General features: G+C 42.5%; 1 protein-coding gene across 1 annotated transcript in view; it reads left to right on the forward strand.

Moving 5' to 3' along the window:
* Positions 1-25,703, forward strand: part of LOC141131671 (cathepsin S-like) — a 94,484-nt gene that overhangs the window by 21,958 nt on the left and 46,823 nt on the right. The window lies entirely within an intron of this gene.

The raw sequence follows: 25,703 nt of genomic DNA on the forward strand, positions 1-25,703 counted from the left end.
ATAGCTTGGGGTGTCTACTTTCCAAAATTGGGTAATTTGGGGGGGGTTTGTGCCATCTTGGCATTTTATGGCTTTCAAAACTGTGATAGGTAGTGAGGAGTGAAATAAAAAATTTACACCCTTAGAAATCCTGAAGGCGGTGATTGGTTTTCGGGGCCCCGTACGCGGCTAGGCTCCCAAAAAGTCCCACACATGTGGTATTTCCATACTCAGGAGAAGCAGCTGAATGTATTTTAGGGTGCAATTCCACATATGCCCATGGCCTGTGTGAGCAATATATCATTTAGTGACAACTGTTTGTAATTTTTTTTTTTTGTTATTATTCAATCACTTGGGACAAAAAAAATAATATTCAATGGGCTTACAGGTTTAGGAGATATTTTTTTTACCTACAGGTAAGCCTTATTATAGGCTTACCTGTAGGTAAAAGTTAAAAATAAAGGTATACAACTGCTTTAAATACCAGGGTTATGGCAGCAGCTAGCTGCCATAACTCCAAAAAAAAATTTTTCGTTACGTGGTCGGCTTTGGGATAAAAGTTATTCCAGCGGCAGATTCACCACGGGATCCCTTTTATAGGCAGCGGGAAAGGTGCCCCCTCCCACTACCTCCCGGTCGTTTACAATCTTACCGAAGCCGTCGGTAAACCAGGAGCCGATCCAGCATGGCCGATGGCTAGGCAGGAAGCCGAGTAAGTTCAAGATAGCCCCCAGTCGGCTTTATGCCCTTATGTCACTTCTTGTTCTCAGGCAGACGGAAAGGTTTTTTTTTTTTTTTCTTTTAACCACTTAAGGACCAGCCTCGTTTTGGATTTTAGGTGCTTACATGTTTAAAACAGGTTTTTTTGCTAGAAAATTACTTAGAACCCCCAAACATTATATATGGGTTTTTTTCTAACACTCTAGAGAATAAAATGGCGGTTGTTGCAATACTTTTTTTTGTACCGTATTTGCGCAGCAGTCTTATAAGCGCACTTTTTTTGGAAAAAATTCACTTTTTTGAATAAAAAAATAAGACAACAGTAAAGTTAGCCCAATTTTTTTTATACTGTGAAATATAATGTTACGCCAAGTAAATTGATACCCAACATGTCACGCTTCAAAATTGCGCTTGCTCGTGGAATGGCGTCAAACTTTTACCCTCAAAAATCTCTATAGGCGACGTTTAAAAAATTCTACAGGTTGCATGTTTTCCGTTACAGAGGAGGTCTAGGGCTAGAATTATTGCTCTCACTATACCGGTCGCGGCGATACCTCACATGTGTGGTTTGACCACCGTTTTCATATGCGGGCGCTACTCGCGTATGCGTTCGCTTCTGCGCGCGAGCTCGTCAGGACGGGGGGTTTTTACAAAATTATTTTTTATTTTTATTATTTATTTTACATTATTTTATTTATTTTTACACCGTTTAAAAAAAATTGTCACTTTTATTCCTATTACAAGGAATGTAAACATCTCTTGTAATAGAAAAAAGCATGACAGGACCTCTTAAATATGAGATCTGGGGTCAAAAAGACCTCAGATCTCATATTTACACTAAAATGCAATTAAAAAAAAAAAAAATTTAAAAAAATGTCATTGTAAAAAATATGCCTTTAACAGGCGTGGGCAGAAGTGACGTTTTGACGTCGCTTCCACCCAGCAGTGTCATGGAGACGAGTGGGCGCCATCTTAGCCTCACTCGTCTCCAGGCACAGGAGGGAGACGGACGCAATCGCCTCCGCCGCTACCGACAGCTCCGGTAAGCGGCGGAGGGCACCGGATCGCGGTGGGAGGGGGGGCCCCTCTCCCACCATCAATAAAAGTGATCTTGCGGCAAATCCGCCGCAGGGACCACTTTTATCAGAAAGAGGACCGCCGCATGAAAACGCGGATACCGGGGTTATGGCAGCTAGCTGCTGGCATAACAACGATATCCCCCTTCAAAGTTTGGACGTACATCGGCGTGCGGCGGTCCGGAAGTGGTTAAGGCTGGGTTCACACTTATGCGAATTGAATGCGAGTTTCCCCGGATCCAATTCCCATGACAGGAGATTGTGACCGGCTTTCTATGGAGCCGGTTCACACATATCCGGGGCGGCTGCGGAGCAGATTGCATAAGGGTCCTGTGCGTCTTTGGCTCTGTGTCAGGTCCAAATTCATGCAAAAATTCAGGACTGATTTGTTCTGCTTGCTTGCACGCAGGTATCTTGCTTGCACGCTGAAGCGAATGCATACGTAGGTCACGCCCGCATATGTAAACAGTGTTCAAACCACACATGTAAGGTATCGCCGCTAATGTTAGAGCAAGAGCAATAGTTCTAGCGCAGAACCTCCTCTGTAACTCTAAATAGGTAACCTGTAAAAAAATTTAAAGCATCCCCTATGAAGATTTTTAAGTACTGTAGTTTGTCGCCAATCCACGAGTGTGTGCCATTTTAAAGCATGACATGTTAGGTATGTAGTTACATGGTGTAATATCATATTTCACATTATACAAAAAAATTGGACTAACTTTACTGTTTTTTTTTTTAACCACTTCAGCCCCGGAAGATTTGGCTGCTCAATGACCAGAGCATTTTTTACAATTTGGCACTGCGATGCTTTAACTGGTAATTGCGCAGACATATAAATAGGAACAATCAGTGCAAACTGATAGCACGTGAATGCAAGCTGAACACTATAGGAAATCACAAACCCTATAAAACTACTCAAAAAACAATGTTAGTGCAGCGCATGTGAATATAAAATATATGTTATGGACTTTTTATATTCACATGCGCTGCACTAACATTGTTTTTTGAATTGCGCAGACATGCAAAGCTGTACCCAAACGAACTTTGCGTTCTTTTTTTCCCACAAATAGAGCTTTTTTTGATGGTATTTGTTTGCCTCTGCAATTTTTTTTGCGATATAAAATGAAAAAGACTGGAATTTTTTTTAATATTATATTTAATATTTTCTACTTTTTTTTATAAAAAAAATCCAATAAACTCAATTTTAGTCATACATTTAGGCCAAAATGTATTCGGCCACATGTCTTTGGTAAAAAAATGTCAATAAGCTTATATTTATTGGTTTGCGCAAAAGTTATAGCATCTACAAACTAGGGTACATTTTCTGGAATTTACACAGCTTTTAGTTTATGACTGCCCATGTCATTTCTTTTTTTTTTTTTAAAGGTTAACTTTTATTATTTTTATAAGCAAATCAATATTGGTTACACAGACGTACACTCACATCAAGCATTTCTTTAGTCATATTACAATACGGTGAACAGGTATATAGGTTTGCATTACACATCAGTATAAATTGTCTTACATCATATTTTGTTGCAGTTAGGGGAGGTTGCACACAGTTACTACAGTATGGTATTCCTACACATCGCTTATAGCTTGTCAAACAGGTGTTACAGTACTCTCTGAGTTTACCCATGAGTTCCACATTTTGAAGACTTTTTTGGGACATCCTCTAGCTTCAAATGTTAGCTTATACAGTGGTATGGCTTGATTGATGAGGGTGAGCCAGAACTTTATAGTCGGAGTAGAGTGGGATTTCCAGTGCATAGTTATTGTTTTTTTGGCGTAGAACAGCACAATCCTTAAAAAGGACTGTGTATTTTTGGATAGGCCCTCATCATCAATGTAGCCCAATAGACATCTAAGAGGATTACAAATATTTGGTATGTTAGCTACAGAGCTGATGAAGGCCGTAACTTCTGACAAGAACTGCCTTATCGGCGCACATTCCCACATTAAATGGAAGAATGTACCCTCAGCTGCACCGCATCTTAAGCACAAAGGATCTGGCAATTTTTTTAATTTAAATAGCAATTTGGGTGTAAAGTACACTCTATACAGTAGCTTTGACTGGATCACCCTATCTCTAGAGGAGATGACCGAGGGGACCTGCAAGGGAAGAATCTCCCCCCATATCTCCTCCGTCAACTCAGGTATATCTGCACGCCATGTGTGTTCAACCCTCTCCAATCTGGTAGTGGTGGAGTGAAGCAGAGTTTTATAATAAGATGACATTAATTTATCGTGAGAGGGATCAGACAGCAAGAGTTCAAGCCTAGAGGATTTCATCTCTATATTTCTTAGCCCAAATTGTGCAGCTGCCGTGTGTCTTATCTGCAGGTATTGGAAGTAGGCCATCCTTGGGAGCCCAAAATCTCTCTGGAATTCTACAAAAGATCTAAATGTGTTACCTGTAAATAAGTGTGATATTGTTTTCACCCCTTTTTTGGACCAATATCCTCTGTCAGTTCTCTGATTAAATTCTGGTAGGGAGGGGTTTCCCCAGAGTGGGGCACTGGGAGAATAAACAGCTTGAGTGCTGATTGGGATTAGTTTGGAAATTTTAAAAATCTGCAAGGTCATAGATAAGATATTTATGCCCTCCCTCCCTCTAAGTGACATGCAATGTATTAGATTTTGGAGAGATTTGTATGAGGTGAGAATGGCCGCTTCAAGTGCAGTAGCTGCATTGTTGGCCTCCGGAAAGAACCACCAGTGAGCATGCATCAATTGCGAGGCAATGTAGTACGTTTGAAGGCATGGCAGTGCCAGGCCCCCTTCCAAAATGGGTAATTGTAAAGTATGTTTCGCAATCTGCACCACCCCTCCTTTCCATAGAAAATTGATAATTATGGAATCTATTTCTTTAAATTTAGCTTTGGTAATATAAATTGGGGAATTACTCAGGATATAAAGGAATCTCGGGAGGTAGATCATCTTGAAAATATTGATTCTTCCTAATAACGTGAGAGGAAGATTATTCCATGTTTTCAGGGTGGATTTTAATCTAGTGATAAGAGGGTCTGGGTTAATCTTAGTATATGAGGAAATAGGGTATTCGATCAGAACTCCCAGATATCGAAAGGTAGTTACTATTTGTAATGGACATGCCGGGGGTAATATTATTTGTGACTCCCGGTCAATCTGAAACAAAAGAGATTTATCCCAATTGACCCGAAATCCTGAAAAGTGACCGAAACGCTGGATAATCTCCAACAAGACTGGGAGAGACGACTGAGGGTCCTCGAGATATATCAACATATCATCTGCATATAAGGAGATTTTTTCTTCTAGACCCCCAGTCGTCAATCCCTTTACCCGTTGCCGACCGCCGCACGACGATGTACGTCGACAGAGCGGCACGGGCAGGCAAAAGGGCTTACATGTACTTCCTTGCCTGCCCGCGGGTGGGGGGTCCGATCGGACCCCCCCCCCCGGTGCCTGCGGCGGTCGGCAAATCTCCCCCGGCGATCGGTGGTGAGGGGGAGGCCATCCATTCATGGCCCCCCCCTCGCAATCGCTCCCAGCCAATGGGATCATTTCCCTGCCTCTGTATTGTACACAGAGGCAGAGGAAATGATGTCATCTCTCCTCGGCTCGGTATTTTCCGTTCCGGGCCGAGGAGAGAAGACTGTAATGTGAGTGCACCAACACACACACACACAGTAGAACATGCCAGGCACACAAAACACCCCGATCCCCCCCCCGATCGCCCCCCGATCACCCCCCAATCACCCCCCCCTGTCACAAACTGACACCAAGCAGGTTTTTTTTTTTTTTTTTTTCTGATTACTGTATTGGTGTCAGTTTGTGACAGTTACAGTGTTAGGGCAGTGAGTGTTAGGCCCCCTTTAGGTCTAGGATACCCCCCTAACCCCCCCTAATAAAGTTTTAACCCCTTGATCACCCCCCGTCACCAGTGTCGCTAAGCGATCATTTTTCTGATCGCTGTATTAGTGTCGCTGGTGACGCTAGTTAGGGACGTAAATATTTAGGTTCGCCGTCAGCGTTTTATAGCGACAGGGACCCCCATATACTATCTAATAAATGTTTTAACCCCTTGATTGCCCCCTAGTTAACCCTTTCACCACTGATCACCGTATAACCGTTACGGGTGACGCTGGTTAGTTCGTTTATTTTTTATAGTGTCAGGGCACTCGCCGTTTATTACCGAATAAAGGTTTAGCCCCCTGATCGCCCGGCGGTGATATGCGTCGCCCCAGGCAGCGTCAGATTAGCGCCAGTACCGCTAACACCCACGCACGCAGCATACGCCTCCCTTAGTGGTATAGTATCTGAACGCATCAATATCTGATCCGATCAGATCTATACTAGTGTCCCCAGCAGTTTAGGGTTCCCAAAAACGCAGTGTTAGCAGGATCAGCCCAGATACCTGCTAGCACCTGCGTTTTGCCCCTCCGCCCCGGCCCAGCCCAGCCCACCCAAGTGCAGTATCGATCGATCACTGTCACTTACAAAACACTAAACGCATAACTGCAGCGTTCGCAGAGTCAGGCCTGATCCCTGCGATCGCTAACAGTTTTTTTGGTAGCGTTTTGGTGAACTGGCAAGCACCAGCTCCAGGCAGCGTCAGGTTAGTGCCAGTAGCGCTAACACCCACGCACGCACCGTACACCTCCCTTAGTGGTATAGTATCTGAACTGATCAATATCTGATCTGATCCGATCAGATCTATACTGGCGTCCCCAGCAGTTTAGGGTTCCCAAAAACGCAGTGTTAGTGGGATCAGCCCAGATACCTGCTAGCACCTGCGTTTTGCCCCTCCGCCCGGCCCAGCCCAGCCCACCCAAGTGCAGTATCGATCGATCACTGTCACTTACAAAACACTAAACGCATAACTGCAGCGTTCGCAGAGTCAGGCCTGATCCCTGCGATCGTTAACAGTTTTTTTGGTAGCGTTTTGGTGAACTGGCAAGCGCCAGCGGCCTAGTACACCCCAGTCATAGTCAAACCAGCACTGCAGTAACACTTGGTGACGTGGCGAGTCCCATAAGTGCAGTTCAAGCTGGTGAGGTGGCAAGCACAAATAGTGTCCCGCTGCCACCAAAAAGACAAACACAGGCCCGTCGTGCCCATAATGCCCTTCCTGCTGCATTCGCCAATCCTAATTGGGAACCCACCACTTCTGCAGCGCCCGTACTTCCTCCATTCACATCCCCAACCAAATGCAGTCGGCTGCATGAGAGGCATTTTTATGTCCTCCCGAGTACCCCTACCCAACGAACCCCCCCAAAAAAGATGTTGTGTCTGCAGCAAGCACGGATATAGGCGTGACACCCGCTATTATTGTCCCTCCTGTCAATCCTGGTCTTTGCATTGGTGAATGTTTTGAACGCTACCATTCACTAGTTGCGTATTAGCGTAGGGTACAGCATTGCACAGACTAGGCACACTTTCACAGGGTCTCCCAAGATGCCATCGCATTTTGAGAGACCCGAACCTGGAACCGGTTACCGTTATAAAAGTTACAGTTACAAAAAAAGTGTAAAAAAAAAAAAAACACAAACAAAAATATAAAATAAAAAATAATAGTTGTCGTTTTATTGTTCTCTCTCTCTCTATTCTCTCTCTATTGTTCTGCTCTTTTTTACTGTATTATATTCTGCAATGTTTTATTGTTATTATGTTTTATCATGTTTGCTTTTCAGGTATGCAATTTTTTATACTTTACCGTTTACTGTGCTTTATTGTTAACCATTTTTTTGTCTTCAGGTACACCATTCACGACTTTGAGTGGTTATACCAGAATGATGCTTGCAGGTTTAGGTATCATCTTGGTATCATTCTTTTCAGCCAGCGGTCGGCTTTCATGTAAAAGCAATCCTAGCGGCTAATTAGCCTCTAGACTGCTTTTACAAGCAGTGGGAGAGAATGCCCCCCCCCCCACCGTCTTCCGTGTTTTTCTCTGGCTCTTCTGTCTCAACAGGGAACCTGAGAATGCAGCCGGTGATTCAGCCAGCTGACCATAGAGCTGATCAGAGACCAGAGTGGCTCCAAACATCTCTATGGCCTAAGAAACCGGAAGCTACGAGCATTTTATTACTTAGATTTCGCCGGATGTAAATAGCGCCATTGGGAAATTGGGGAAGCATTTTATCACACCGATCTTGGTGTGGTCAGATGCTTTGAGGGCAGAGGAGAAATCTAGGGTCTAATAGACCCCAATTTTTTCAAAAAAGAGTACCTGTCACTACCTATTGCTATCATAGGGGATATTTACATTCCCTGAGATAACAATAAAAATGATTTAAAAAAAAAATGAAGGGAACAGTTTTAAAATAAGATAAAAAAGCAAAAAAATAATAAAGAAAAAAAAAAAAAAAAAAAAAAAAAGCACCCCTGTCCCCCCTGCTCTCGCGCTAAGGTGAACACAAGCGTCAGTCTGGCGTCAACTCTGTAAATCTAAAGTGGTAACCTGTAAAGGCTTTTAAAGGCTTTTAAAAATGTATTTATTTTGTTGCCACTGCACGTTTGTGCGCAATTGTAAAGCATGTCATGTTTGGTATCCATGTACTTGGCCTAAGATCATCTTTTTTTATTTCATCAAACATTTGGGCAATATAGTGTGTTTTAGTGCATTAAAATGTAAAAAAGTGTGTTTTTTCCCCAAAAAATGCGTTTGAAAAATCGCTGCGCAAATACTGTGTGAAAAAAAAAAAATGAAACACCCACCATTTTAATCTGTAGGGCATTTGCTTTAAAAAAATATATAATGTGTGGGGGTTCAAAGTAATTTTCTTGCAAAAAAAAATAATTTTTTCATGTAATCAAAAAGTGTCAGAAAGGGCTTTGTCTTCAAGTGGTTAGAAGAGTGGGTGATGTGTGACATAAGCTTCTAAATGTTGTGCATAAAATGCCAGGACAGTTCAAACCCCCCCCAAATGACCCCATTTTGGAAAGTAGACACCCCAAGCTATTTGCTGAGAGGCATGTCGAGTCCATGGAATATTTTATATTGTGACACAAGTTGCGGGAAAGAGACAAATTTTTTTTTTTTTTTTGCACAAAGTTGTCACTAAATGATATATTGCTCAAACATGCCATGGGAATATGTGAAATTACACCCCAAAATACATTCTGTTGCTTCTCCTGAGTACGGGGATACCACATGTGTGAGACTTTTTGGGAGCCTAGCCGCGTATGGGACCCCGAAAACCAAGCACCGCCTTCAGGCTTTCTAAGGGCGTAAATTTTTGATTTCACTCTTCACTGCCTATCACAGTCTCGGAGGCCATGGAATTCCCAGGTGGCACAAAACCCCCCCAAATGACCCCATTTTGGAAAGTAGACACCCAAAGCTATTTGCTGAGCGGCATAGTGAGTATTTTGCAGACCTCACTTTTTGTCACAAAGTTTTGAAAATTAAAAAAAGAAAAAAAAAATTTTTTTTTTTGTCTTTCTTCATTTTCAAAAACAAATGAGAGCTGCAAAATACTCACCATGCCTCTCAGCAAATAGCTTGGGGTGTCTACTTTCCAAAATGGGGTCATTTGGGGGGGTTTGTGCCATCTGGGCATTTTATGGCCTTCAAAACTGTGATAGGTAGTGAGGAGTAAAATCAAAAATGTACGCCCTTAGAAATCCTGAAGGCAGTGATTGGTTTTCGGGGCCCCGTATGCGGCTAGGCTCCCAAAAAGTCCCACACATGTGGTATCCCCATACTCAGGAGAAGCAGCTAAATGTATTTTGGGGTGCAATTCCACATATGCCCATGGCCTGTGTGAGCAATATATCATTTAGTGACAACTTTTTGTAATTTTTTTTTTTTTTTGTCATTATTCAATCACTTGGGACAAAAAAAATGAATATTCAATGGGCTCAACATGCCTCTCAGCAATTTCCTTGGGGTGTCTACTTTCCAAAATGGGGTCATTTGTGGGGGTTTTGTACTGCCCTGCCATTTTAGCACCTCAAGAAACGACATAGGCAGTCATAAATTAAAGGCTGTGTAAATTCCAGAAAATGTACCCTAGTTTGTAGGCGCTATAACTTTTGCGCAAACCAATAAATTTATACTTATTGACATTTTTTTTACCAAAGACATGTGGCCAAATACATTTTGGCCTAAATGTATGACTAAAATTGAGTTTATTGGATTTTTTTTAGAACAAAAAGTAGAAAATATCATTTTTTTTTCAAAATTTTCGGTCTTTTTCCGTGTATAGTGCAAAAAATAAAAACGGCAGAGGTGATCAAATACCATCAAAAGAAAGCTCTATTTGTGGGAAGAAAAGGACTCAAATTTCGTTTGGGTACAGCATTGCATGACTGCGCAATTAGCAGTTAAAGCAACGCAGTGCCAAATTGGAAAAAGTGCTCTGGTCAGGAAGGGGGTAAATCCTTCCGGGGCTGAAGTGGTTAATCTCCCCACTGGATCTCACCAACGCAGCCAAAGGTTCTATTGCCAGTGCAAATAGTAGTGGTGACAACGGGCATCCCTGCCTTGTTCCTCTCTTTATTTGGAAGACGTCTGATATAAACATATTAACCCTTAATCTAGCTATGGGTTTGGAATAGAGGAGCTGTACAAATTTTATGAAAATTTGGCCAGGACTTCAAACAGGTATGGCCATTCGACTGAGTCGAAGGCCCTGTGAGCGTCTAGCGACAAAACCGCTCGAGTGACGGTTTTGTCGTGTGATGTCTGTAGGTTGGTATATAATCTTCGCAGGTTTATAGAGGTTGATCGTCCAGGCATAAATCCTGTTTGATCCGCCCCTATAATAGATGTGATTACTACGTTTAAACGTCTTGCAAGTACTTTAGCCAGAATTTTAAAGTTGATAAGTGAAATTGGCCGATATGAATCACATAAAAGGTGATCTTTATGGGGCTTGGGAATTAGAACTATCAATGCTTCTGACATGGATGGTGGTAACTGACCTGTTCTAAGGGCATAGTTGTACATCCGCAATAGATGTGGGACTAAAAGATCCCGAAATTGCATATACCACTCGATAGGGAATCCATCGAGGCCCGGGGTTTTGTGTCTGGCAAAAGATTGTATTGCTTCCTCTATTTCTGCCGTCGTTAACGGAGCGTCAAGCTCATCAGCCTGACTCCTCGTCAATTTCAGAAGTGAAACCTCTGATAAATGGTCATCCAATTCTACTATTGTCGCCAAACAGCATGTGTGTCAGTAGTGGGGTGTGTAGAATATTCTGTTTCCGCTATTCTAAGTTCTCCCTCTGCGTCCACTAACCTGGACTGCGACGCCTTGCGGGCCCCCCCCGATGGCAGCTGCAAAAGAGCCGCGGGCAGTGGCCTTGAAGGCATCCCAGACCACCGGGACGTCTGCGCTGCGTCTGTTGATCACCCAGTATGATTTCACATCCGCCATACTTTGATCTAATACAGCTTGGTCTGCCAACCATAACGAGCTCAGCCTCCACACCCGATATGAGAAAGATGTATTCAGGGCTAGGTCTACCATCAAAGGCGAATGGTCAGACATAGCCCTAGGTAAATATTTAATACTGGTTACAAGACTGAGTAAGTCAGATGAGACCAGACATAAATCAATTCTTGATAGAGTATTATGAGTGTCAGACTAACATGAGTATTCCCTTATATTTGCATGTTTCCATCTCCAGGCTTCCACCAAATCAAATTGAACCAGAAAGGATCCTAAAGGGGTTGGGGGTAATGTAGCGCATCGAAATCTATCCATAGAATTATCTAGGACTGTGTTGTAATCCCCTGCAATCAATAAAGGGCCTTCAGCAATTTCAAGTATCGTTCCCATCACCTTCTCAAAAAAAATTTTTGTGAAAGGCGGTGGGACATACACATTTGTCACAGTGTAGGGTTTACCCATTAGTTCCATTACCAGGATCACAAAACAGCCATTGGGATCTAGTTTTATGCGTTTAATGGAGATTGGTGCCGATTTGGCAATAAGAATAGATGTCCCGCGGGCATAGGAGGAGTAGGTAGAGTGTAAGGCGTATGCTATTTTAGCTCTTTTAAGGGCCATCACTCTGGAGCACTGGAGATGGGTCTCCAGGAAAAGGATTACATGCGGTTTATATCGTGATAAGTAATCAAACATTATTGAGCATTTTACTTTAGAATTAAGCCCCCTAACATTCCATGATACCAGCCGTAAAGTATTCATTCTTGAATATAAGATATGAGTTTGCACGACCACCCATCTGAATGGCCCAGAGCCCACCAAGTCATGGGGGCCCGAACTTCCCGATAGGCAGTGGCGCAATCTGAAAAACATTTATGCAGAAGTAGAGAAAATAATAACAATAATAATGTGCTTTTTGACGTATATACCTGAACATCTTGATAGCCTGAAGGGCCTACATACCTGTGAACCAATATTATGAAGTAGCATTTGTGTAGCCTGAACAATGGCGACACTGGAAACATTCCCCAATCCCCCCAACCCACCCTAACCCTCCCGGCTCCCATACCCAAACTCATGAGAGCTTTGATCCCTTAACTGGAACTGTAAAGTAGGGGGTATCTAAACCAGTCTCGTGGTCAATAAACTGTGGGTAGCACAAACAAGGGTGGTTGTGAACGCAAGCAACCACCCATGTTCGCTCCTTGGACTAAATAAGCAAGTAATAGCCCGGTCTTCAGGCAATGTCATCCTGTGTAACAGAAGTGTGTTTCTGATTTAGCTTGTGTTTCAATAATGATGGTAGTCAGCCTGACAGGATGACAGCAGTAATTTTCCTTTTCAAGCCTCAGTGGGAACTTCAATCTTCCTGTAACCTGATGATTGCATACAGGAAATGTTCTGTTCTTGGTATATGCTCCTATTTTGCTCCGTCGATATTACATGGCAGCAGTGTAAGAATATTAGGAAATGGAGAGTTCTGCTAGTATCTATGTGGTGAAGTAGGGTATATGTTCATCGAGGTGGGGATCTACGTTGCTGATTTCTCTGATCGAATGGACCCAATGTGTCTGCCCAGTGAGCTGCTTCTTTCGGATCTGTGAAAAAGTGGGCCTTGCCCTGATGGATAACACGTAGGTGCGCCGGGTACAGCATACTATAAGGCAATTGTAAGTCACGTAGGCGCCTTTTAATCGCCAAAAAGGTGGCTCGTTGCTTTTGCGTGGCTACTGAAAAATCAGGGAAGATGGTTATGCCATTACCATTAAAGAGTATGTTCCCTTTTTCTCTGGCTGCCCTGATGATGGCCTCTCTATCTCTGAAATATAGTAGCTTAATAAGCATAGCCCGTGGAGGTGCCCCAGGAGGTAAGGGGCGAAGTGGGACTCTGTGCGCTCTTTCAATGGCAAACATTTTGGAAAACATATTGGCGCCAAAAGTGGATGTCAGCCATTGCTCCATAAACTGCTCTGGTGCTTTACCTTCCAAGCCCTCTGGAAAGCCTAGGAAGCGGAGATTGTTACGTCTCAAACGATCTTCCATATCTGTGATTTTGTCAGATGTGTATTCTTGGGCCTGACGCAGCTCCCTGACTGATCCCTGTAAGGGACGTGTGTCATCCTCCAAATCCCCTATCCGTTGCTCTGCATTTTGCACTCTGTGTCTCAGATTCTGCACATCATGCTTGAGAAATGACAGGTCTGTCTTAATGGAGTCCATCTGAGTGGTCAGAGAGGCATGGCTGTGTTGTATAGCATCCATTATTTGAGAGAGGGATGGCTCAGCAGGGCCTATGGCCACGTCAGCAGTGGGATGGGATGCTGGGTCAGTGTCCTCTAAAGGGGAGAGCAGCAGGGGGTCTTCAGGGCTGCAGGAGGGGGTTCGCTGTAACTCACCCTTCCTTTGATGTTGCTGGGCTGGCAGAGAGGCGGATGGATGGCTGTGCTTTAGAGCATGAGGCCGGCCGGCGCCATTTTGCTGCCGCTGAGACGCCGGTGTCGGCGGATCAAATCCCGGGGCTTCCTCCATGGCTGGGCCGTATTTCACCATCGCAGGTTGCTCTTAGGAAGCTCAGGGGTCTTTGGAGGCTGAGGATGGTGTCTGATGGCGACCGGGCTAGCAGGATGATGATAGGATTGAAGCGGTATGGACGGAGCTCAGGCTTCTCACGTCCTCACATCCCGGAAGTTGGCCACGCCCCCCGCCCATGTCATTTCTTGAGGTGCTAAAATGGCAGGGCAGTACAAACCCCCCCCAAATGACCCCATTTTGGAAAGTAGACACCCCAAGGAAATTGCTGAGAGGCTTGTTGAGCTCATTGAATATTTTATTTTTTTGTCACAAGTGATTGAAAAATGACAAAAAAAAAAAAAAACTACACAAAGTTGTCACTAAATGATATATTGATCACACATGCCATGGTTATATGTGGAATTACACCCCAAAATACATTCTGCTGCTTCTCCTGAGTACAGGGATACCACATGTGTGAGACTATTTGGGAGCCTAACCGTGTACGGGCCCCGAAAACCAATCACTGCCTTCAGGATTTCTAAGGGTGTAAATATTTGATTTCACTCCTCACTTCCTATCACAGTTTCGAAGGCCACAAAATGTCAAGATAGCACAACCCCCCCCCCCCCAAATTACCCCATTTTGGAAAGTAGACACCCCAAGGTATTTGCTGAGAGGCATGTCGAGTCCATGAAATATTTTATATTTTGCCACAAGGTTCGGGAATATTACAAACTTTTTTTTTTTTTTTTTGCACAAAGTTGTCACTAAATGATATATTTCTCAAACATTCCATGGGCATATGTGGAATTACACCCCAAAATACATTCTGCTGCTTCTCCTGAGTATGGGGATACCACATGTGGGAACCAATCACTGCCTTCAGGCTTTCTAAGGGCGTAAAATTGTGAATTCACTTCTTCACTACCTATCACAGTTTCGGAGGCCCTGAAATGTCAAGATAGCACAACCCCCCCCCCCCCATTTTGTAAAGAAGATACTTCAAGCTATTTGCTGAGAGGCATGTTGAGTCCATGGAATATTTGATATTTTGACACAAGTCTCAGGAAACTGTATTTATTTATTTTTTTACAGAAAGTTGTCACTAAATGATATATTGCTCAAACATGGCATGGTTATATGTGGAATTACACCCCAAAACACATTCTGCTGCTTCTCCTGGCGACAAACTACATACCTTTTAAAAGCCTTTAAAATCCTTTACAGGTTACCACTTTAGATTTACAGAGGAGGTCTACTGCTAAAATTACTGCCCTCGATCTGACCTTCGCAGTGACACCAGATACATATGACACCAGATCGACACCTTTGCGCGTGAACATGGGGGGACAGGGGTGCTTTTTTTTATTATTATTTATTTTGCTGTTTGTTTTATTTTTAAACTGTTCCTTTCATTTTTTTTTTAATTAATTTTTATTGTTATCTCAGGGAATGTAAATTTCCCCTATGATAGCAATAGGTGGTGACAGTTACTCTTTTTTTAAAAAAAATTGGGGTCTATTAGACCCTTCTCTGCCCTCAAAGCATCTGATCACACCAAGATCGGTGTGATCAAATTATATCCGGCGAAACCTAAGTCATGAAATGCTCGTAACTTCTGGTTTCTTAGGCCATAGAGCTGATTGGAGCCATTCTGGTCTCCGATCAGCTCTATGGTCAGCTGGCGGACCCGCCGGCTGCATTCTCGCATTCACTGTTGGACAGGAGAGCCCGGGAAAACCATGGCAGACGGTGGGGGGGCGTTCCCTCCCACTGCTTGTAAAAGCAGTCTAGAGGCTGAGAAGAATGATACCAAGATGATACCTAAACCTGCAGGCATCATTCTGGTATAACCACTCAAAGTCCAGCAACATACCAGTACGTTGCTGGTTCTTATTGGGCATATATTGTAATGTTCTTTTTTTCATGCATCCTGTGGGCCGAACGAAAAAAAGAGATTGATCAGTGGGTATGCCCACCATTAGAATACCGCCCTTCATCCACTTCTAAGCCAAAAAGGGTTCTCCTAAGTGGACTTTTAAGGCACTCAGTTATATCGTATGTGAAAAGTGTAGCAAAATATACAAAATAATATAATAATAAACACATTTTATTTATGGATAAACAACATTAAAAAATTATAACGAAACATTGATTTATCTAAACAATACATTTCTATCACCATACAGAGTATATGCATAAAACAACCTCCTCACACCCAACGCGTTTCGGTATATAGTCTAGTCCTTCTTCAGGGGTGCTGAAAATAAGAGGGGTTCATCTAAGATGTAATTAAATATATATAATCAGTAAATTGCCAAGACATGTAAGAGTACAAAAGACTACATGCTTAGAGTGTTACAATAGAGCACTTACATAAAGTTAGATGGTGAGGTAGTTTTTCAGTGCTTCGTTAAATCACATTAAAAACTTGCAGATAGAATAGCACCGAATAATTGAGCCAGTGGGATAGCTGTCTTAAGGCAAATTTTTTTTCTTTACTCCCAGGGATTCCATTTGCCTCAGTACATTCTTCTGGCCGTCTCACTGCTGTGGAGTGCAGGGGAGACTTCTTCCTCCTGAGGACATCATTACTCAGCTTGCATTTATAGATCTCTCTGTTGCCCCATTTGCCTTAAGACAGCTATCCCACCGGCTCAATTATTCGATGCTATTCTAACTGCAAGTTTTTAATGTGATTTAACGAAGCATTGTAAAACTACCTCACCATCTAACTTTATGTAAGTGCTCTATTGTAACACTCTAAGCATGTAGTCTTTTGTACTCTTACATGTCTTGGCAATTTACTGATTATATATCTTTAATTTAATCTTAGATGAACCCCTCTTATTTTCAGTACCCCTGAAGAAGGACTAGACTATATACCAAAACGCGTTGGGTGTGAGGAGGTTGTTTTATGCATATACTCTGTATGGTGATAGAAACGTATTGTTTAGATAAATCAATTTTTCGTTATAATTTTTTAATGTTGTTTATCCATAAATAAAATTTGTTTATTATTAAATTTTTTTGTATATTTTGCTACACTTTTCACATACGATATAACTGAGTGCCTTAAAAGTCCAACTAGGGGAACCCTTCTTGTCTCTGTCTTGAATACTAGATGTGGCACTGTTCTCAACATAGGTTAGCCATTTGTCTTCTTCCTTCATCCACTTCTAATGATGGGCATACATGCACCATTTTTTTTTTAACTGTGACGTTGAAATGACCTCTTACAGCGCTGGAGTCACTGATTTACGTATCATGAGAGCAAACGCTGTTGCTTTCAAGATAAATAAATCAGGGCTGCAGCTGAATGGCGTACCTGAAAAGCAAACAATGGTAACTCAATAAAACAACTTGATTTTTTTAACGCAATCTGGCCTAAAAAATATATATCGAAGCATGCGGGCAATCCACCACTAATGTTAGGAGCAAATAGCTCCTCCACCCCTGCCCCCATGCTTCGGCATATATGCTCTTTTTTTTAACTGTGGTGGTGAAATCACCTCCTACAGCATTGGAGTCACGGCTTTACATATCATGGGAGCAAACGCTTTTGCTGTCAGGATAAATAAACCCATGCTGCAGCTAAATGGCGTACCTGTGTATCTGCGTGAAGGAAGGACAGAACGAAAACATTCTGTGTATCCCTCCACTTCACTGTTAACAAATTATTACATTTCAAGCAGGCTCTCTCCCCCGTCTAAGTCGGCATTCTACAAGCGGTTGGGGGAAGCCCCGGCAATTAGATCGCGCGGTGCCACATGCACCAATTCCACAATCAAAAAGGTGACAAAAAAAGGGTCACGCTTGTGTAATAATTTTTTCGAATAAGGGTGACACCAAGTCCCACACAATCTTACCAGCACTCCCTATGTAGTCTGGGCAGTTCTCGGGCTCCACGTAACTATTTCTTCCCTCGTAAACCATAAAAAACTATATGTGTAGTCTGTTGTCCTGTCACAGAGCTTATACAACTTGACCCCATATCTGGCACGCTTGTTGGGAAGATACTGTTTTATAGACAAGCGGCCAGAAAAGGTAATCAGGGACTCATCAATGCAGACAACTTGACCGGGAGTAAACAAGGCTGCAAACTGTTAGTTGAAGTGGTTTACGAGGGGCCAAATTTTGTGGAGCTGATCATATCCAGGGTCACCCTGAGCATGACAGAGTTCACTGTCATTGAAATGCATGAACCACAAGATCTGCTCGCATTGTGTCCTGGTCATGGAGGCAGAGAACACGGGCATATGGTGAATTGGGTCAGTGGACCAATATGACCGGGGGGGATAGGCTTAGGAAGGTCTTAAATTTGGAGACCATAATAGGTCTCCAATCTCTGGCAAGGGCCAACTGGGGATTAGCAGCGATGAATTGACCGGCATATAAATTGCTTCGGTCCACAACAGATCTATAGAGATCTTCCGTGAAAAACAGCGAATAAAAATCAAGTGATGTAAAATCAACTGTTTCCACCTGAATTCCTAGTTGGCCAGTGAATGGGGGAGGTACGGGTGCTGCAGAAGTGGTGGGCTCCCGATTCGAATTGGATCTTGCAGCAGGAAGGACACTATGGGCTCGATGGGCCTGTGTTTGTCTTCTAACTCTGCTTGTGCTAGCCACCTCACCAGCTTGAACTGCACTTATGGGACTCGTCATGTCACCACGTGATACTGCAGTGCTGGATGTACGACCAGGATGTATTAGGGCGCTGGTGCTTGCCAGTTCACCAGAAGGATGAGCGGCACTAGTACTGGCTCTCTGCTCCATACGAGAGCCCCGTGGTTCTTGCACCTCAACAACAGCAGAAGAACGGGGTTGTGTACGCCTGACCTTGGCAGGGACCACTACTCCGTCGTCAGAGCTATCTGTCAGGGTGCCGCTGCTGTCTACTGGTTCGTATTCTGAGCTTGAATCGGACAGATGGGTGACTTCCTCTTCACTCTCATCTGTCAGGCTCAGAAACGTGTAGGCCTCTTCACTAGTGTACCTTCAATTGGACATTTTGGCCTCTAAATTTACTGGTACACTAGTGCGACTCACGGGAAAAAAGAGCACCTGACTGTCAGTGACTGCTTCAAACACTATCAAAATATATGCTGCAGTTATGTGTTTAGTGTTTTGTAAATGACAGTAATCGATTGATACTGCACTTAGGTTGGGTGGGCTGGGCAGAGGGGCTAACGCAAGTGCTATCAGGTATCTGGGTTGATCCCACCAAACTATTGGGGACGCTAATATAGTTCTGATCGGATCAAAGATATCGATCCATTCAGACACTATGCTACTAAGGGAGGTGTATGGTGCGTGCGTGGGTGTTAGCGATACTGGCATTAATCTCACGCTACCTGGGGCGATGCAGACCCTAACTGATGCTAAAACCTGACTGACGCCGGGTGATCAGGGGGTTAAACCTTTTATTAGGTAATATACGGCGGGTGCCCTGGCGCTATAAAAAAATAACTAACTAACCAGCGTAACCGTGACACTAATTGGGTGATCACTGGTGACAGGGGGTGATCAAGGGGTTAAACCTTTATTAGGGGGGTTTAGAGGGGATCCCTAGACCTATCTGGGCCTACTACTAAGTACCCTATCACTGATTATTGTCACAAATTACACCAGTACAGTGATCAAAGAAAAATATAAACACTGCACTGGGTGACACTGTGACAGGGAGTGAAGGGTTAACTGGGGGTTGCAGTTGGAGGGTGACAAGTATACCTATGTGTACTGTGTCAGTGTAGTGTTGGTGCAACTTACTTACGAGGGGAGTTGACATCACTTCCCCTGCCTGTGTTTACACTTACACAGACAGGGGAAGGATTTAATTCACCAGAACCGATCACCAGGTCCATGCCAGAAATCATTGGCCTGGGCCAGGAGACTGATTGGTTTTGAAAATAATCCAATCGTCGTGGCCGCCGTAAGGCAACACTGCTTCGCCCGGTCAAGCCAACCTGCCGCAGTATAACTGCGGCGGCTGGTCCGGAACTTCGTTAAAGTGTATTTTTTCCCATAAAATTGCATTTGAAAGACCGCTGCGCAAATACAGTGTGACATAAAATATTGCAATGACCACTATTATATTCTCTAGGGTCTCTGCTAAAAAAAATATATAAAATGTTTGGGGGTTTTAAGTGACTTTCTAGCAAAAAATACAGATTTTTACTTGTAAGCAACAAATATCAGAAAAAAACAGGGTCAGCATGTGGTTAACCACTTACGGACCGCCTGTCATCGTTATACGGCGGCTGTTTGAAGGAGGATATCGTTGTTATGGCAGCAGCTAGCTGCCATAACCCCAGTATCCCCGTCTTCAGCGGGCGGTCCGCTACAAGATAAAAGTGGTCTCTGCAGCGGATTCGCTGCGAGATTACTTTTATTGGTGGCGGGAGAGAGGCCATTTTTTTTAAATAATTTTTTTTCAATTACAAATTTTGTATTTATTTTTTTTGCATTTTAGTGTAAATATGAGATGTGAGGTCTTTTTGACCCCATGTAATAGGAATAAAAGTGACAATTATTTTTTAAAACAGTGTAAAAATAAAAAATAAAAGGTAAAATAAATAATTAAAAAAAAAAATTTTAAACGCGCCCCTCCCTGATGAGCTTGCGTGCAGAAGAGAACGAATACGTGAGTAGCGCCCGCATATGAAAACGGTGTTCAAACCACACGTGTGAGGTATCGCCGCGATCGGTAGAGTGAGAGCAATAATTCTAGCCCTCCTCTGTAACTTAAAACATGCAACCTGTAGAATTTTTTAAACGTCACCTATGGAGATTTTTAAGGGTAAAAGTTTGTCGCCATTCCACGAGCGGGTGTAATTTTGAAGCGTGACATGTTGGGTATCAATTTACTCGGCGTAACATTATCTTTCACAATATAAAAAAAACTGGGCTAACTTTACTGTTGTCTTATTTTTTAATTAAAAAAAGTGTATTTTTTCCAAAAAAAGTGCGCTTGTAAGACCGCTGCGGAAATACAGTGTGACGGAAAGTATTGCAATGACCGCCATTTTATTCTCTAGGGTCTTAGAAAAAAAAAATGTATACTGTTTGGCGTTTCTAAGTAATTTTCTAGCAAAAGAACCTTTTTTTAACTTTAAACTGCTTGCCGACCGCCTCACGCAGATATACTGCGGCAGAAGGGCTCGTACAGGCAGAATCACGTACCTGTATGTTCCCCTTCAAGAGGCGGCCAGCGGGCCTGCGCGCACGCACCCGCGGCAACCTCCGTGAGTCGGGTCGCGGGTCCCACGGACTCGATCGCCGCGGGGATACCCGCGATCGCCTCACGGGGAAGAAGAACGGGGAGATGCCAATGTATACAAGCATCTCCCTGTTCTGCCTAGTGACAGTGTCACTGATCTTTGCTCCCTGTCATCGGAGCAGAGATCAGTGACGTGTCACACACAGCCATGCCACACACACGCACCTAGGACACACTTGACCCCTACACTGCCACCTAGTGGTTAACCCCTTCACTGCCAGTGTCATTTACACAGGAATCCGTGCATTTGTATAGCACTGATTGCTGTATAAATGACAATGGTTCCAAAAATGTGTCAAAAATGTCCGATGTGTCTGCCATAATGTCGCAGTCACAATAAAAATCGCTGATCGCCACTATTTAAAAAAAAAATTAATAAAAATGCCATAAAACTATCCCCTATTTTGTAAACGCTATAACTTTTGCGCAAACCGATCAATAATCGCTTATTGGGATTTTTTTTACCAAAAATATGTAGAAGAATACGTATCGGCCTAAACTGAGGAAAAAAAATAGGTTTTTTTATATATTTTTGGGGGATATTTATTATAGCAAAAAATAAAAAATAATGCGTTTTTTTCAAAATTGTTGCTCTTTTTTGTTTATAGAGCAAAATATAAAAAGTGCAGGGGTGATCAAATACCACCAAAAGAAAGCTCTATTTGTGGGAAAAAAAGCACGTCAATTTTTGTTTGGGAGCCACGTCGCACGACCGCACAATTGTCAGTTAAAATGACGCAGTGCCGAATCGCAAAAAGTGCTCTGGTCAGGAAGGGGGTAAATTCTTCGGGGCTGAAGTGGTTAAACAACAAATCTTATGCACGGGCGGACTTTTCGACCAGACTGGTCCGATGGACCGAGTCCGGCGGACAATCCGATTGTGTGTGGGCTTCATTGGACCTTCAGCGGACTTTTCCAGTCAAAAATCTGACGGACTTTAGATTTGAAACATGCTTCAAATCTTTCCTCGACTCGAGTCCAGTCGAAAAATCCGCTCATCTGTATGCTAGTCCGATGGACAAAAACCCACGCTAGGGCATCTATTGGCTACTGGCTATCAACTTCCTTATTTTAATCCGGTCGTACGTCATCACGTACGAATCCGTCGGACTTTGGTGTGATCGTGTGTAGGCAAGTCCGTTCGTTCAAAAGTCTGTCAAAAGTCCGTCGGAAAGTCCATTGGAGAGTCCGTTGGACCAGTCCGGTCGAAAAGTCCGCCCGTGTGCATGCGGCATCAGAAAGAGGCTCGGTCCTTAAGTGGTTAATATGTGTGTATAGTGTTTTTTCAGTTATTTAATATGTTCATTTACAAAAAAAAAAATGATTTCTAAAATGTTTTATTTCTTCTTAAATGGATTCATGTTATGTATGAATCTTTATTTTTACCATTTAGTGCCAGCAAATTGTGCGCTCCAAACAGCAATTCTACTGTGAAATAAAGCCTAATATCAGAAGAAATTAAAATTGCAAACATAGCTTAATAACTAGAACAAATCATCATTAATAATAACAGTAATAATACTAACAATTTTACAAAAATAATAATAATAAGGACGCATTTAATACAATTCAGCAACAAGTTCGTACAAATGCATATCGCAATATATTTTACAAAAACATGACACAAGAGGACTTGGAGAATTATCTACTATATATGCTTTAAAAAGGCTATAATGTTTTTTTTTTATTTGGTTCTTTATCCAGACGATCACACTATAATAAAATATTTACGGACATACATTTTTTAAAGATGTTTTTAAAATCCCGACTATTTAGTAACTGTTAAAAACCTGCACTGAAAAAAAAAATTAGCAATTCAGCTGACTGGCATTTTTGTTGACCAGTGCATTGGACTTTACTTATTAAAAAAGCAATCATCATCAACACCAGTCTATTGCCAAGGCAGCATCGAGAAATTATGGAAGAAATCTTTTAAAGTGTTTGTTACCACAACATTTCATATTCCTGATATGTTCCTGCTATACCATGTACTTGTATGAGAAAGTATCCTGTTCTCTTTGTATTGCTTCCTTTGTGTGAAATCTCTGGTGTTCCTGCCAGTCCCTCTGCTTTCCTATTAAAAACTGACCACACTAAGCAGGAGAACACAGCGTGGGCAGTTTTCTAGCTGTGCTGGGAACGCAGCCTGCTCTCCTCCAATGATCAGACTTGTCCTGACATGCCCCCGCTGCACAGCCTTTCTCTGGGAAGCTCATTGTGCTGCTGTTTCTCCTCCCCCAGCTCTATTGCAGCGAAGAACAGAGGGAATGTGTTCGCTAATAAAAAAAAGGGGAAAAAGTATTTATCATTTTTTTTTTTATATCTATATAAAAATGTTTTGCAGTTCATTTCTATTTTAAACTGAATGGGTTGTTTACAAGGTGATCGTTTACAATCACTTTAAGTTTTGTTACAGTGTGTAAAAATCTATCATGCATTGACGGCTTAATAATCAGGCTGCACATACAAGCCTAATCAGTAAGCTAATACACACAGAAGTGATAATGCATAATGTGCAGTAACAGCAACCAATCAGTTTAGTGAAATGAGAATGGTAGAAGATTACTTGCTATGGGTTACTCCATTTTATCCATTGCTGTCTGCCTACTGCCTTACTATTAAGCGGGGCACAGTTAAAGAAGTATATTTTCAACTGTCATCTCTGAGGGTATGTATGAACGCCGGATCTTATTGGCAGAAAGTTACTGCACAAAAAAGAGTATGGTCCATATAGTGCACACATACATGCACATGTAACCTAAATCTTGCAGAATGACAAATAATCAATTCATAGAATTATTTAAAAAAAATGTGTTGTGCTGCCCCTTTAAAATCAAATACCTTAAATAAATCCAATTATGATAGATGTGATCATATTAAAAGGTCCAAGTGTCCAAACAAGTGACCCAATCAGTGATTCTAATACCATATGTATAAATCTATAAAACAACAGTGAATTGATCTGCAGTGCAACAAAGGTCCTTCAGTTCTGTAACCATATTCCAAAGAGCTTGTATTATCTTGAGTGGACCTCCAGTGCTACACCACCTTTTCACACTTGCACTGTTTACCAGAAACTTAGACCCCAGATTATAGGAGATATTACATCGCTCTGAAATATCCCGGTATGGTAATGGCAGCCTGGATAAATCTCTCCCTTCTCCAATTTTCCAGTGGTAAACACTAGTATACAACTTACACTATACTACCAAAAGTATTGGGACACCTGCCTTTACATGCACATGAACTTTAATGGCATCCCAGTCTTAGTCCGTAGGGTTCAATATTGAGTTGGCCCACCCTTTGCAGCTATAAAAGCTTCAACTCTTCTGGTAAAGGCTGTCCACAAGGTTTAGGAGTGTGTCTATGGGAATGTTTGACCATTCAGAAGTGCATTTGTGAGGTCAGGAACTGATGTTGGATAAGAAGGCCTGGCTCGCAGTCTCCGCTCTAATTCATCTCAAAGGTATTCTATTGGGTTGAGGTCAGGAATCTGTGCAGGCAAGTCAAATTCCTCCACCCCAAACTCTTTCATCCATGTCTTTATGTACCTTGCTTTGTGCACTGGTGCGCAGTCATGTTGGAACATGAAGGGGCCATCCCCAAACTGTTCCCACAAAGTTGGGAACATGAAATTGTCCAAAATGTCTTGGTATGCTGATGCCTTAAGAGTTCCCTTCACTGGAACTAAGGGGCCAAATCCAACCCCTGAAAAACAACCCCACATCATAATCCCCCCCTCCACCAAATGATTTGGACCAGTTCACAAAGCAAGGTCCATAAAGACAAGAATGAGTGAGTTTGGGGTGGAGGAACTTGGCTGACCTGCACACAGTCCTGACCTCAACACGATAGAACACCTTTGGGTCGAATTAGAGCAGAGCCAGTCCATCTTGTCCAACACCAGTGCCTGACCTCACAAATGTGCTTCTGGAAGAATGGTCAAACATTCCCATAGACACACTCCTAAACCTTGTGGACAGCCTTCCCAGAAGAGTTGATGCTGTTATAGCTGCAAAGGGTGGGCCAACTCAATATTGAACCCTACGGACTAAGACTGGGATGCCAATAAAGTTCATGTGTGTAAAGGCAGGCGCCTCAATAATTTTGGTAATATAGTGCATATAAAACAGAAGAGGAACTGCATAGTGTAGTAAGCAATTATTTTTATTTATTGTGCAAAAGAAAGTTACTCGCAATCACAAGGCATGCAGGTGTTTCGTCACAAGGTACGTCGTCCAGGGGCATAGGATTCTATTGTGGTGAAATGTGTTGGTTTGAGCTTAGTGGTAACGGCATCATGCTTACTTATCCGAGCGACACTGCTGTTACATGCCTGTATTGCGATTGCACAATGTGAGTACCTTTTGCACAATATATAGGTTGAATTGCTTACTAGTTCTGTTTTGAATATTTATGTTTTGATATTTGTTTTCCGATATCTGGTGAGTGCTGCTGCTCTGTTTTTACATGATTTGCACTGCACTAAACGTCATTTTTACACTTATATTTGCTTTATTTCTAATAATAGAGTTACTGATCAGGTGGAAGGAGAGATTTACACGTTTATTCACACATATTCACTCATATGCATGCAAAATACTGAATAGTAATGCCGATTTCTGGTGTTTCTTGTTTTTTTAATACCCATCTAAATGTGTACAGATCCATTGAAAGCAATAGGCTACATTCAAATCAGTAAAAAGAAAATGTTGCCTTTTTTTTGTTGCCCATGTGCAAGAGCCCTGACAAC

The sequence above is a fragment of the Aquarana catesbeiana genome, linkage group LG03 (assembly GCF_042186555.1).
Source record: "Aquarana catesbeiana isolate 2022-GZ linkage group LG03, ASM4218655v1, whole genome shotgun sequence".
NCBI lineage: Eukaryota > Metazoa > Chordata > Amphibia > Anura > Ranidae > Aquarana > Aquarana catesbeiana.